Raw genomic sequence first — 12183 nt, forward strand, 5'->3', positions numbered from 1 at the left:
GTGCAAAGACAAATCCCACACATAATAACAAAAAATACATAAAATACAAAGGAAGAAATTTGAGAAGAGGGCAAGACCTAAATAAGGAAAACTATAAAATGATATATGTATTTAATAAAAAGCTCTGAGAAATTGGAGAAGCTTATCACACTTCAGTCAAATTAGCTAAAGCATCACCCTTCTCTATCCTACTACCCCTATTGCTATCTAAAAGGTCAGATTCAAAGAAATGGCTTTATCTGAAACAAATATCTTTGCTTATTTAATTTCTGTCTTGGAATACTAAAAAAAAAGCTTGTAAAAGCAAGTCCTTTCTCTCTTTTTTTTTTTTACTCACATCTGGCACACTTGTAAAACTCCTTAATATGTAAAGAGTTCTTATAACTCAATACATAAGATAAATTCTTGCTGCAGAAAAATAAAGACATTAAAATGCATAAATAATAAATACAAATTGCTAATAAATAAAAAAGTCAAACTTCAATGAGCAGTCAAAAATATAAATTGAAAATACATGGAATAGCATTTTGGCCTTCAGTTTTTGTAAATAATTTGTCAACATGCATCACAAGAATTTTAATCGTGTATGCCTTTTGATTCAGTGATTCTATTTCTTAGGAAGGAATAGGAAATTCACCAAAAAAAGCATATGGATATTGATCCTCAGTACAGAGTTCTCTCTAAGAGAAAAAACGGAAAAAACATTTAAATATCCACCCATGGGCTAGTGAATAAATAAAGTATGCTTACAGCTATATGAAGTAGTAATATGAAGCCATTAAACATTGTGTTTTCAATGAATAGGAAATGATTTGGGGAAATATACAGAAAATTGATGTCAGAAAGACCCAAAACAAAATACAATACTGCCTACATACTATTATCTTAATTTGGAGGTATGTATCTATGTGTGTGTGTGTGTACAAACACACCAAAATTAGCAATGATTCTCCCTGGGTGCTGCAAATCTTGTTTCTCTTAATATGCCTTTGCTTATATTTTATAAGGTGCACAGTGAAAATTACATTAATTTTATGTCAATTAAATTTTTTTTTTTTTAATTTCCAGTTATCTTATTTAAAAAAAATAACTCAGAACTTGTCTGTTGAGACTAGAGAGGACATATTATAAAAGGGAATATTGTCTCTGGTCAAGATGGTAGAGTAGGTAAATGCCGTGCTTACTTCCTCCCATGACCACATCAAAATTACAACTAAACTATAGAACAACCATCATTGAGAATCACCTAAAGTCTAGCTGAAAAGAAGTCCTATACCTAAGGATATACAGAAGAAGCCACCTTGAGACTGGTAGTAGGGGCAAAGATGTGGAATGGGCGGGTTCTACACCCATGTGTGATGTTTCAAAATTGGGAAAGATATCTTGGCTCTGAAGGTCCCCACTAAGGAGCAGAAAGTCCCAGCTGTATACCAGGCTCCCCAGCCCAGGGTTCCAGTACCAGGAAAAGACGTCTCCAAAACTTCTGGCTGTGAAAACTAGCAGAGACTGTGACTGAATGAGACAATTGGTGGCTGTAGGCACAGACATTCCTCTTACAGGCCCATGCACAGACTTACTCACTGACAGACTCACTCACTCAGAGCTCCAACTCTGGGACAGCAGCTCAAAAGTTCCAAGGACACTTTTGGATTTATGGCAAGGGCTGGAGGGCCAGCTTTCTCCTAGACAGAAATGCTGGAAAAAGCCATTGTATCTTAGTTAAGCTATCCTCCTACCCACCCTGGGCACATAAGCAGGTACTGTATCTGAGTCTCAATTGCCCTGGCTACACTGGTATCCCTGCCCTGGTGTCCCTGAGACCCCAGCCCACCCAACTGCAGGCCCACTCAAGTTAATTCCAGTGGTTTTTTTTTCCATACAAACATCCTGTCTTGTCTCATGCTGCAGACTTTCCTAAAATTTCTCAAAGGTTTGCAAACCTTAAAATGCAGCATCTGGCCTCGCAGCCCCAAGTCCAGCACTAGTGGCAGCTGGCCTCAGTTCACAGCTTAGCTTCTCCCAGGAACCTCCAAGCACAGTACAAGTGGTCCCAGGCAGGGCATAAGCAGTGGCTGAATTTGGCCTGCAACAGAGTCTCTCCCAAGAAGCCCTAGAAACACAGCAGCTGGCCAGCTTCAGACCACACCAGAGCACCACCCAACCACCTCCAAAAATGATACACCTAAAAGGCAGACTTGGTAGGCACTAGAGCCCTGCTAAAGCAAATCTTGCTCTGTAGGGTCAGCCCCCCTCTACTGTAGTCACAGACAGTCCTCACAACCAATCAACCTGAGGGTAAGCCCTTCCCTTTGATATGCAAACAGCAATCAAGACTCAACTACAACAAGAGGGTATATACAACCCACATAAGGAACATACCTGGAGCATCATTGGGCTCAGGAGACCAGGGAGACTGCACCACTGAGCCCAACAGGATATCTACTATATAAGGCCACTCTACAAAAGACTGAGAGAAAAAGCAGCTCAACATAATACATAGAAACAAACACAGGGAGGCAGCCGAAATGGAGAGACAAAGAAACATGTCTCAAATGAAAGATCAGAATAAATCTCCAGAGAAAAAAACTAAACAAAATGGAGACAAGCTATGTACTAGTTGCAGAGTTCAAAACACTGGTTATTAGGATGTTCAATGATCTCAACATAGAGACAGGAAATAAAAATTGAGATAAACATAAAAAAAAGTCAGAAATAAAGAGTACAATAACTGAAATGGGAATCAAAAGTAGATTAGACGAAGCAAAGGAATGAATCAGCAATTTGGAAAATAAGTCTGCTGCAAATTCTGAGACTCCAAACTCAACCACCTCCAGAGAGGCCAGAACCAGTTCTCATCAGCTACAACTAGCCAAGGCTATGTTTTTCCTGAAGGCAAAATGTTTGTTTCTATGTATACCAAACATCATATTTGTTGGTGGAATTGATGTTAGGATAGATAACACTGAAATTAGAAATTTCTTTGCTAGATATGGTTCAGTAAAAGAAGTGAAGATAATCATGGATTGAACTGATTTGTCTAAAGGTTATGGATTTGTTTCCTTTTATAATAATGCAGATGTGCAGAAGACAGTAGAATCACAGATAAATTTCCATGGTAGAAAGCTGAAACTGGGCCCTACAATCAGGAAACAAAATTTACGTCCTTATCATGTACAGCCATGTCCTTTGGTTTTTAATCCTCCTCATTCATCATAGTTTGAGAGTGTCTGGAGTAATCTAAACACTAAAATTTTATGCAGCATTCAACAATGTGAATCCTATAACTCAGTATATTCAGATATATCTTCCTTACGGAAGTTCATCACTTCAGGTCATCACTGGATATCAGTTGCCCGTATATCAGATGCCACCACAGTGGCCTGCTGGGAACAAAGGAGTTATGTTATACCTCCAGCTTATACAGTTGTTATCTACCACTGTAATGAAGTTGATTCAGGAGCTGAAGTTTTGTCTAGTGAATGCTCCATCTTCTGGAAATGACCCGCAAAAGAAGTCTGTGGACCCAAGCATACAGACCGTGGTACATTGTCTGTTTCATTGAGAGAACAAACTGAGAAACTCTGTTGTTATTCAAGTTGACTACTTTAAGGATAAAAGAGTGCATCATTTTAAAAGAAGTCAGGTAGTGCTTAAGTACGTTTGATCTTATCTACTTTCTAGTCTTGTGGGAAGTTGCTGCTTTTGAATATTAAGAAGTTTTTTCAGTATTATAGAAATTTAATTCTGAAAATTGATAAATCATGTTCAGACTATATTAATAAATCACATTCAGAATATTGATAAATCACATTCAGACTACTAGATTGACTAGTTTTATTTTACATTGAAACTGTTTTTCATTACTGGTTCTGTGTTGAATGCATAGCCGAAAGTAAAAAATAATTGAGACTGAAAGGAGTAACTATAAGGTATATTTGTACGGAATTCTTAAAATTCAAATTAACATTTTTAACAGTTTAAAAGCAAATGCTGATTTTCAAAAAATTGTTTTAGAAAACCCACTATTTCGAAAGGTCAGAATTTTGATAATTAGAATATAAACGTTTAACTTTTCCAGCAGATATCTGTGAATAGTACAATATTTATAATATTGTGCTTTACATTTATGATTTGTCTAGAAATTTATCACAAAAGCAGAGTTTTTAAAACTGCATTTAAAAAGAAACTGCATTTTTAATCAGTGGAACTTAATATATAGTTAGTTTTATTGAAGTCTTCCTTATCTAAACCCAGTAAAACCAATATTAGACAGTCCAATAAGGGGGTGTCATGTTTATTAGTTGGAAATATTTTATCTTTTATCTAGAATTTGCACATAGATATTGCATTTGATCAGGATGGTAATTAGAATAAAATTCTGGATCTAATTTTTTTAAAGACTCCAAGACAAACTAAACTTTACTAAGTACATAAATTTCTCAGGGAGTTACCATTCTCCTTTTTTCTTTAATTTTTTCCTTGAAATGCTAAAATTAATGACTATATCTCAAATTTTGCAAATTAATGGTAATAAAGAATGCTGAAGCTTTATAAAAACTATATAAAATTATTCACTGGAAAAAAAGGAAGGAGAGAATGTTTTCTGACGTGTGTAATCTAATTGTTTCGTTGGAGAAAATTTACTCTCATACATATTTCTACTTAGTTTCAGGTTGAGCCATGTAATTTTTATATATTTTTTCTTTTTTTCTTCAAGTTTTGGCACATTATAGTAGTTGATTTAATTTTTTCACAGATTAAAATGCAAGCATTTTATTAGTGTGCTTTGATACTATGGACCCAAATTCTTGCTTTAGGAAGAAACAGTAAACTATGATCCATGAACTTGGACAGTAACTGAATGCTCAATTGGTCATATTAGAATTGTTCCATTTCTTTAGCATAGAAACCAGATATCATATTTGTTTTACATCTTTCTGAATGTCGTAATACATCTATTCTGAAGTTCTTAATGATAAAATGTAATCTTTGAGAATTTAGAACACAAGAAAGGCTAGAAAAATTTTATTCTCAACACCATATGCCTTTCATTACTATTGATATTAGATATAGCTGAATATTGTTTTAAGTGTGGATACAATTAGATAAGCCAGACTTCTATCAATAGCAAAGTTTCCATATCCTTTCTGTTTTAACACCTCATAGGCACTTTCACCCACGAAATTATAGACCTTCCTTTGAAATATCATTGTCAATGTCCATTCTCATTTCTAAACTCAGTATAAAAGACAAAATTTTTTGCATATTTACTTCATTCCATGTAGCCACAGTTGAGTCACCACGGTCTTCTCAAATCCATGCATGGCAGCTGCTGAAATGAATGCTGAGATGTTCAGATATAAAATAGCCCACACTAGTAGAAGCCAGATTAAACACACTTCTAATCACACAGGGCTTGGGTCGTCACTGAGTTTCAGACAATGTATGTAAGTTCACTCACTGAGTTAGAAACTATAATTCTGATGCAATCAGACTGTGCTAAATAATCTTAAATATAATGAATTTGAAGGCAGTAATTTTTCTCTGGATCAAATTGTGGCAACTCTCTCTCTGTTCCTGACAAAGTCCTGAGATTACCACCACAACTTTAAAATTGTTTTTGACAAAGTCATCTTTTCCATCACAATTTTGGGTATCTGAAGAAATAAGCTCCTATTTTGTAGATCCATATATTTTCCCTTTCAGTTTATCTTCCAAAATAATAGCAAGGGCAGGTTCACTAGCAAAACTTTGACTCAAAATGCTGATGGCCCAAGCTATACCAAGTCTATGTGTGATGAGAGCAGTCATCCTAAGTGGAAAATATATTAAACTGTTTTTTTTAGAAAGTGAAGAGTAAGATAAGAATTAAGGTGCTAATACTTTTGGGGAAGTGCTTGCCCTGATGGTGAAGATGAGAGGAAAGTGAAGCAAGACAAAGGAAGGTGAAACCAGTGTGCTACAATGTGCTACCTCACTGGTTTCTGCTTAACAATGAGCCACAAAGAGACATGGTGGTTTGCCTTGTCCTTATGTTACCTGGCACTCAGAACTTGTTTGTAAGGTTTGCAACGAGGAAGCAAGCCTCTGAGGAGTCAATGGGGAAGAGAAAGAAAAGGGAAGGAATTTATGTACCTGACTCCTTCCAGTCCCACTGCTCAAGGTTCACCTCACAGAGAGCCAATTCCTCAAACTTCTAGGTTGCATCTTCCAACCCTCTAGTGGCCACACAGAAAGCCATGTGGTGAGGATTTTCATCAAAATCATCAAGTGGAGGGGAAAATAAGACAGGCAGACTGTTGATCAAGAAAGAAAAAGAAAGAACAAGTAGTTCACGGAAATTTGAGACCCATTAAAACATATCACCCAATGTGTTCTCTGCATTTGCCCCATTTCAAAACACGGTGGTAGGTTTTGGGCAATCTCATAGCATGCAAACAAAACCCCCTTTTCTCCTTTAGCTACCACGACACTAATCACTGCTGCAGCATGGCAGGACACTGGCCGTGGTTCCCACAAAGAAGCCACTGCTTATGATCTCTCTAGAAGCCAAGGAGGAAAAGCCCAGAATTTTTAAAGGTTAAGGAATTTAGTTTTTGCTTCATATATCCATCCCTAGGCAGCTCAAAATGGGTACAGAGTTATTGGTGTTTAACCTCGTCAACTCATTTTTTACAAACACATTCACTTACTACGTGTTGTGCACTGTAGGCCTAGCCCAATCCAATGAAGGGTGGATCTGGTATGTAAAGCAAATCTCAAATCCTGGGATTAGAGGCCTGGAATAGGAATCCTTTATTGCACATATATAGATAACCCTCACCTAATCTTGGTATCCCCTCTGTGCCTTTCACCTGGCCCAGCTTCTCCTAACCTCTGTGTTGCCTATTCCTGTTCAGACCAAGTTCCAATCTTCCAATCAAAGATCAACCAGTTAAAACCTAGTCTTCCATGAAACATTGAAGGAAGAGGGGTTTCAAGAAGATAATATGGCAAAAAAGCCAGCTCCAATTGGCAAAAATGAGGTAATTCAAAATGCTATACACTCCAAATAATTGTTTTCCCCGGTGATAAAACAACAAAAAGTATTCCTGCTCTGTATACCTGGATCTGCTGCCCACTTATCCCTGAGATTGCTTAGATACCTGAGAATACAGTGCAGAAATGAGGGCCTTAGATTAAAATACACTAAAATACGAAAACAGAATATTTATATTACGAAAAAAAGTTAAAAATGCACAAATGAGTGCAGGTGGCATCCAGGAGAAAGTGGGACCCATGGTGCAGTTATCCAAAGGACCAAATGCATAAAATCGTATTGACTCAGAATGGGGTGGGAGTGAGCTTAGGAGCAGCAGGTCTGTAAATCTTCCCCCAACCACCTCTTTTGCCTATCATCACAACCCATTGCTTGGGACAGTTTTCAGCACCCCAGCCCAAGAGTGAGTTAAGAGGAGACAAGATGTAGAAAAACCCTGCCTTTCCCGTGAGAGATTCCCTCCCATAGAATGTAGTTGTTTGTAGGCTTGGTCCATCAATCTGGTCTCCTGTTTAATATTTTCACTCTGGCATGAGAAATATTATTACATATGCTTTTTTAAAAGGAAAACAACTTCCCTGTCCAACTCACTTTCAAAAGCTGGAGATTCTGGGGGTGGAGATGCAGAAAAAGCATGCAGGAAGGGATTTCTACCAAAGTTCTCACATGCACTTGGATAGAGCCCCTTGCCAAAAGGGAAGAGGGAGTGAGGCTGTGAATCCCAGCCTGAGGTACACGGTAGTGCCAGCTGCCCCCTACCCACCATGTCCCCACTTTCTCCATTCTGCCGATTGATGCCTACTCCTTGAAACTGCCTGATAGCAAAGAGAGAGTTTCCCTCCCCCATGCACTGGGCCTCTGGGTGCAGGAGAGGACTATGGGTCTCTTCTTCCCCTCAAAATAGGCTGGCTTTCCCTGTGAGCTGGGCACCTACTGGACCTTAAATGGACATGAGGCCATCATATGGCTGATGCTCTGCCAGAAGTTTCTTAGGCTAGGGTGGCACTTGCATTTGTTGGCAAGGTGATCTAGACCTCCACAGTTGTAGCACCCGTCTTGCTTTGATCTGCGCTTCCGCATGTTCTTTCCTTTGTGACTCCCTCTCACTCCCAATGCAGAACACCCCAGCAGGGCTGGTGAATCGGATAGATTCCAGGCCCTTGGTGGACTTCTTAAAGGTGAACTCCCCTGCCTCACCCTCCTTCAGACTCCTGAAGCACTCCATGTGCGACTTACTCTGGTACATAAAGACATCCACTCAGGGGTCTCCCATGACCTCAAGGCAGGTGGTCAGGGGCAGGAAGCTGAACCCCATGTGCACGTTGAAACACCTGTAGATGCCAGCACCGTGGAAGAGCTGCAGCCCTCCGGTGCCTTGGCACCACTACCTGCAAACTGCTGGTTTAATGCAGAGTCCATGGTAGTAAGCAAAACCCATGGCCCCCGAGCCCCAGACCAGAAGACTGAGGTCCCAGAGAATTCCAGAGGCAAAAAAGGCCGATTTTGCATCTTTTTAACTTAACATTATGTGTTGAACATTTGCTTGTATATTAATCTCCAAAAATAACAATTTAAATGGTTATTTAATGTATCGCCATTATACTAATATTCCATAACATATTAATCATTGCTTTATTAGATACAAGTGGTTTCTGTGTTTTTATTATTAGAAATAATACTATGATAAACACTATTATCTGAATTTTGATGATTTTCTAGAGATCAATTCATAGAAGGATAAAAGATCAAAGAATATAAATTTCTGGAGAATTATTAATATGTTATTAATATATGTTGCCATCTTTTGTACGTGTGAAATATTATATGTATTTACAATCCTGTCAGCAGCATTTGAAAATGTTCAGCAGATCTCACAGATTTTCATATTACACTAATGTAATAAAAGTCCAGTTAACCAAAAAATCACCTAACTCCAAATTTCTATCAATTTTAAATTTCTCCCTAACCCACTGAAATCCTAGAATAGGGAGGGGAAGCAAACATAAACAATTTCTGGTCCTCCCTCTCAGGGTGAGTTTTGTGGCCTTCTGCAAACTTCTTCCAGTAAGCTGCCATTAAACCCTCCCTTTATTACCTCTGTTAATGGTAGTTGAGTCTCCGCAGTGTCCCTTTACCCCAAAAGTGGTTCTGTGAAATAGTGGAGTCACTTATGAGAAGACTCAGGGAAGGCTTCCTTCCTCAGGGTTCCCATTGGTCCTTTGCACCTCATGGAGTCCCAGTTTACTCTCTACTGGGCCCTCTCTCCATCACTGTGCTGCTTTCAGAACTCTCCCTACGGAGAGCAGTGGCCAAGTTCTTTCTATATATAGCCTTTGAATTCCAAGAAATTGTAAAACTCTTCAAATGCTTCTCTTGAAGGCAATTCTCTTTACTTGATAGGAGGTAAGGGAAAATACAGTGAAGAGGAGAGGATTTTAGGAGTAAATGGTCTTTTCCAGTTTTTCTCTTTCATAACCTAGAAATGATCAACAGGCTAAAGTTGTAGAAATAGTTTCATCGTCTTGGCATGTGCTGCAGAGATTATACAGAAACTTGCTTCGGATGTGAAGGGTTTTAGTACAAATTGAATTGAGACTTCTGCTTTAACTCCAAGATAATAGGAAGGGTAACATTTAACCTTATCTTAGATATGTGGGTAGTACTTATTTACATATATGTGATACCCTGTATCTCTACATTACATATCAATGTATTCTGAGTGTGGGCATCTGTGTATCATAATACAGAGATAAATACATTTGGAGAAGGCAAGGAAGAGCCCAGGACTGGGAAAAGTTATCCAAACCCATACACTATCTAAGGCCTAGGATACAACTTTGGGGCAGCATTAAATCTTCTTAACTTAATTTTAACTTTTACATAAATTAATTGTAACATTTTTAAAGTTTATCCCTAGTACCTCTATCTGTAGTTACAACTGTCACGTATCTTCAGGATCTAACTGAGCATGTTAAGAATCCCATGAATCTTTTTCTCTGGTCTCAGTTCTAACAGCATGCTAAACTATCTTCTAAGGATACTTCTTTAGATGTTGGTTAAAGTTTGAAACTTGTGAGAAATCCTGAAGAAGTGTCATCTCCTAAAATTTCCCTCAAGCTCTGGGTAAATTCAGTTCAAATATCTAATTTTTAGAAGTCCATGCATTATGAGAAGTATCTTCCTGAGGTTCTAGTGCCTATAAGAAAATATCAGCGCAGGGACATTCCGAAGGTTTGTATTTGACCTTTCTTTGGTTTTAATCACTAAAGTTCTTGACAGCTTAATAAGTTGAAGGTGCTGGGTCACAGTCTAACTTAATAAGGGCTGCTGCAGAGACTGGTCACCTCTGATTGTTCCCATAAGTCTTAGCACATCTGGTACACTGTCCTTTGGTGAGAAATGTTTTCCATAACTTTCCTCTTGTTCACTACCCTGCATATAAATTGTTTTTATTAACTTGAGAATGATACAGCGCTGTATATATGTGTGAGCTTTTGCCATTTTCAGCTTTCTCCTACAGAGAGTTGATTGTTTTTTCCAAAAAGGAATTAAACACTGTTTATCACCAGTGTCTTCTTTTCTCCTTTTCTACTCTTATTTAATATGAGTCAAACTAACCTTCAGTTTGACATGAGATTAAAGAATTAAACATTGTAATAAGACTCTTTGAGACAATTTACAATATGTCATAGTTGTGGGAAGAAAAGATCCAGATAAAAACAATAGATCGCTTTTGAAGACTTTTCTGTAGGACAACATATACAGATGTAAATATCTAGGAGTATTCAATTGTATATGGAAATATATGTAGTTAGATGATTGGCACATTCCTTTTTCTGGAATGATAAACAAATTGATAGACAATCTATTCTGTTTTATTTCAGTGTATTTTACAAATCTAATGAAAGTCATATTTCTTCTTTCTTTGCAATTTCCATATGGATAATAGCAGCATGGAAGTCGATCCAGATGGATAAAACTACAGTTTTATAGCATGGTGCTACATCTGTATCCTCCACCTTAACCTTAGTCATGAAGAATGTATCTCAGGACCATTATTGTGAAGTAAAGAAAATTGAGGACCTTTATAAAGATAGTGGACCAAAGACAACATGACTATATTTTTATTAAGAAAATTCTGCAGGTGGAAGTAGTTTGTGCTGGAATTCATCTTATCGCTATGAAAGCCAAAATATTTGCATACTGAAGTCATCTGCCATCCCATCACTGACACTTATCTTTTGAACAAAAACATTGCTTGAATTTTTCTCTGATTATCCTATCTAGATTGAATTTATACACAAACACCATATTGTTCACATAGTATTACATGAAAAATACAAAAATGGAAAAGGAAGTAGCTAGATAATGTCAGAGGATAGTTAGTCATTCTATTAGACGCAGATAAAGACCAGTTCTGGTCACAATAAGTGAGTTCCACAATAGAATAGTTAGAATTTCATCTGTATCAAGCTAATAGCAATTTTGAAAAAGGTAAAGGTGATGTTCTAGTTGTGTTATTTTTAATTCGCATATTGAAATGTTGAATAAAACATACCTAAATTTTTTTACATCATATTATATGTCACTTATGTAAATCTCTATACAAAACAATGGTTTTGCCATGTCACTTTAACATTAGTAAAACTAAACTCCTTTTTGTATTCTTTCTCTCTTCAATTACACATTATAATTCCTTCAAACACCCAAGGGCTCAGGGTTTTTCTGTTGTTTATTATTCACTTCAACCACTCTTTCAGAATTTCCTTTAATTTTACATCATACAACTCATTTGTAAAGGAAGCTTCATGTGACTCCAATATAAATTTCTTTGATTAACATTTTTACCAGCTTTGTCTACTCACATGAATCTAGCTACCAGATATATCTACATGCATGTATCACCCAAATCTGCCTGCTGTTCTTGTTCTCTTACATTCTTATTCAGTGGAATGTCTCACTTACATCCTTATCTAGACAATATCAAATGTACTTCTTATAGTTTTTTCCTACACCCTATGAGATCACCTTCTCCACCACATTTTGGCTACCCAATCGTTTAGCTGTCTAATCATATTCAGACCTAATATTTCATGTTTTATATAGCACTGTCCACATTTCCACATCTTATTAAATTATCTCTT

General features: G+C 37.3%; 2 pseudogenes; one reads left to right on the forward strand and one right to left on the reverse strand.

The window, feature by feature from the left end:
• The window catches only part of LOC105304749, an 11781-nt pseudogene extending 8117 nt beyond the window's left edge, over nt 1-3664 (forward strand).
• Nucleotides 3665-7583: 3919 nt separating this feature from the next.
• Nucleotides 7584-8458, reverse strand: LOC105304755 (annotated as a pseudogene).
• Nucleotides 8459-12183: the final 3725 nt, after the last annotated feature.

The sequence above is a fragment of the Pteropus vampyrus genome, unplaced genomic scaffold (assembly GCF_000151845.1).
Source record: "Pteropus vampyrus isolate Shadow unplaced genomic scaffold, Pvam_2.0 Scaffold11, whole genome shotgun sequence".
Taxonomy (NCBI): domain Eukaryota; kingdom Metazoa; phylum Chordata; class Mammalia; order Chiroptera; family Pteropodidae; genus Pteropus; species Pteropus vampyrus.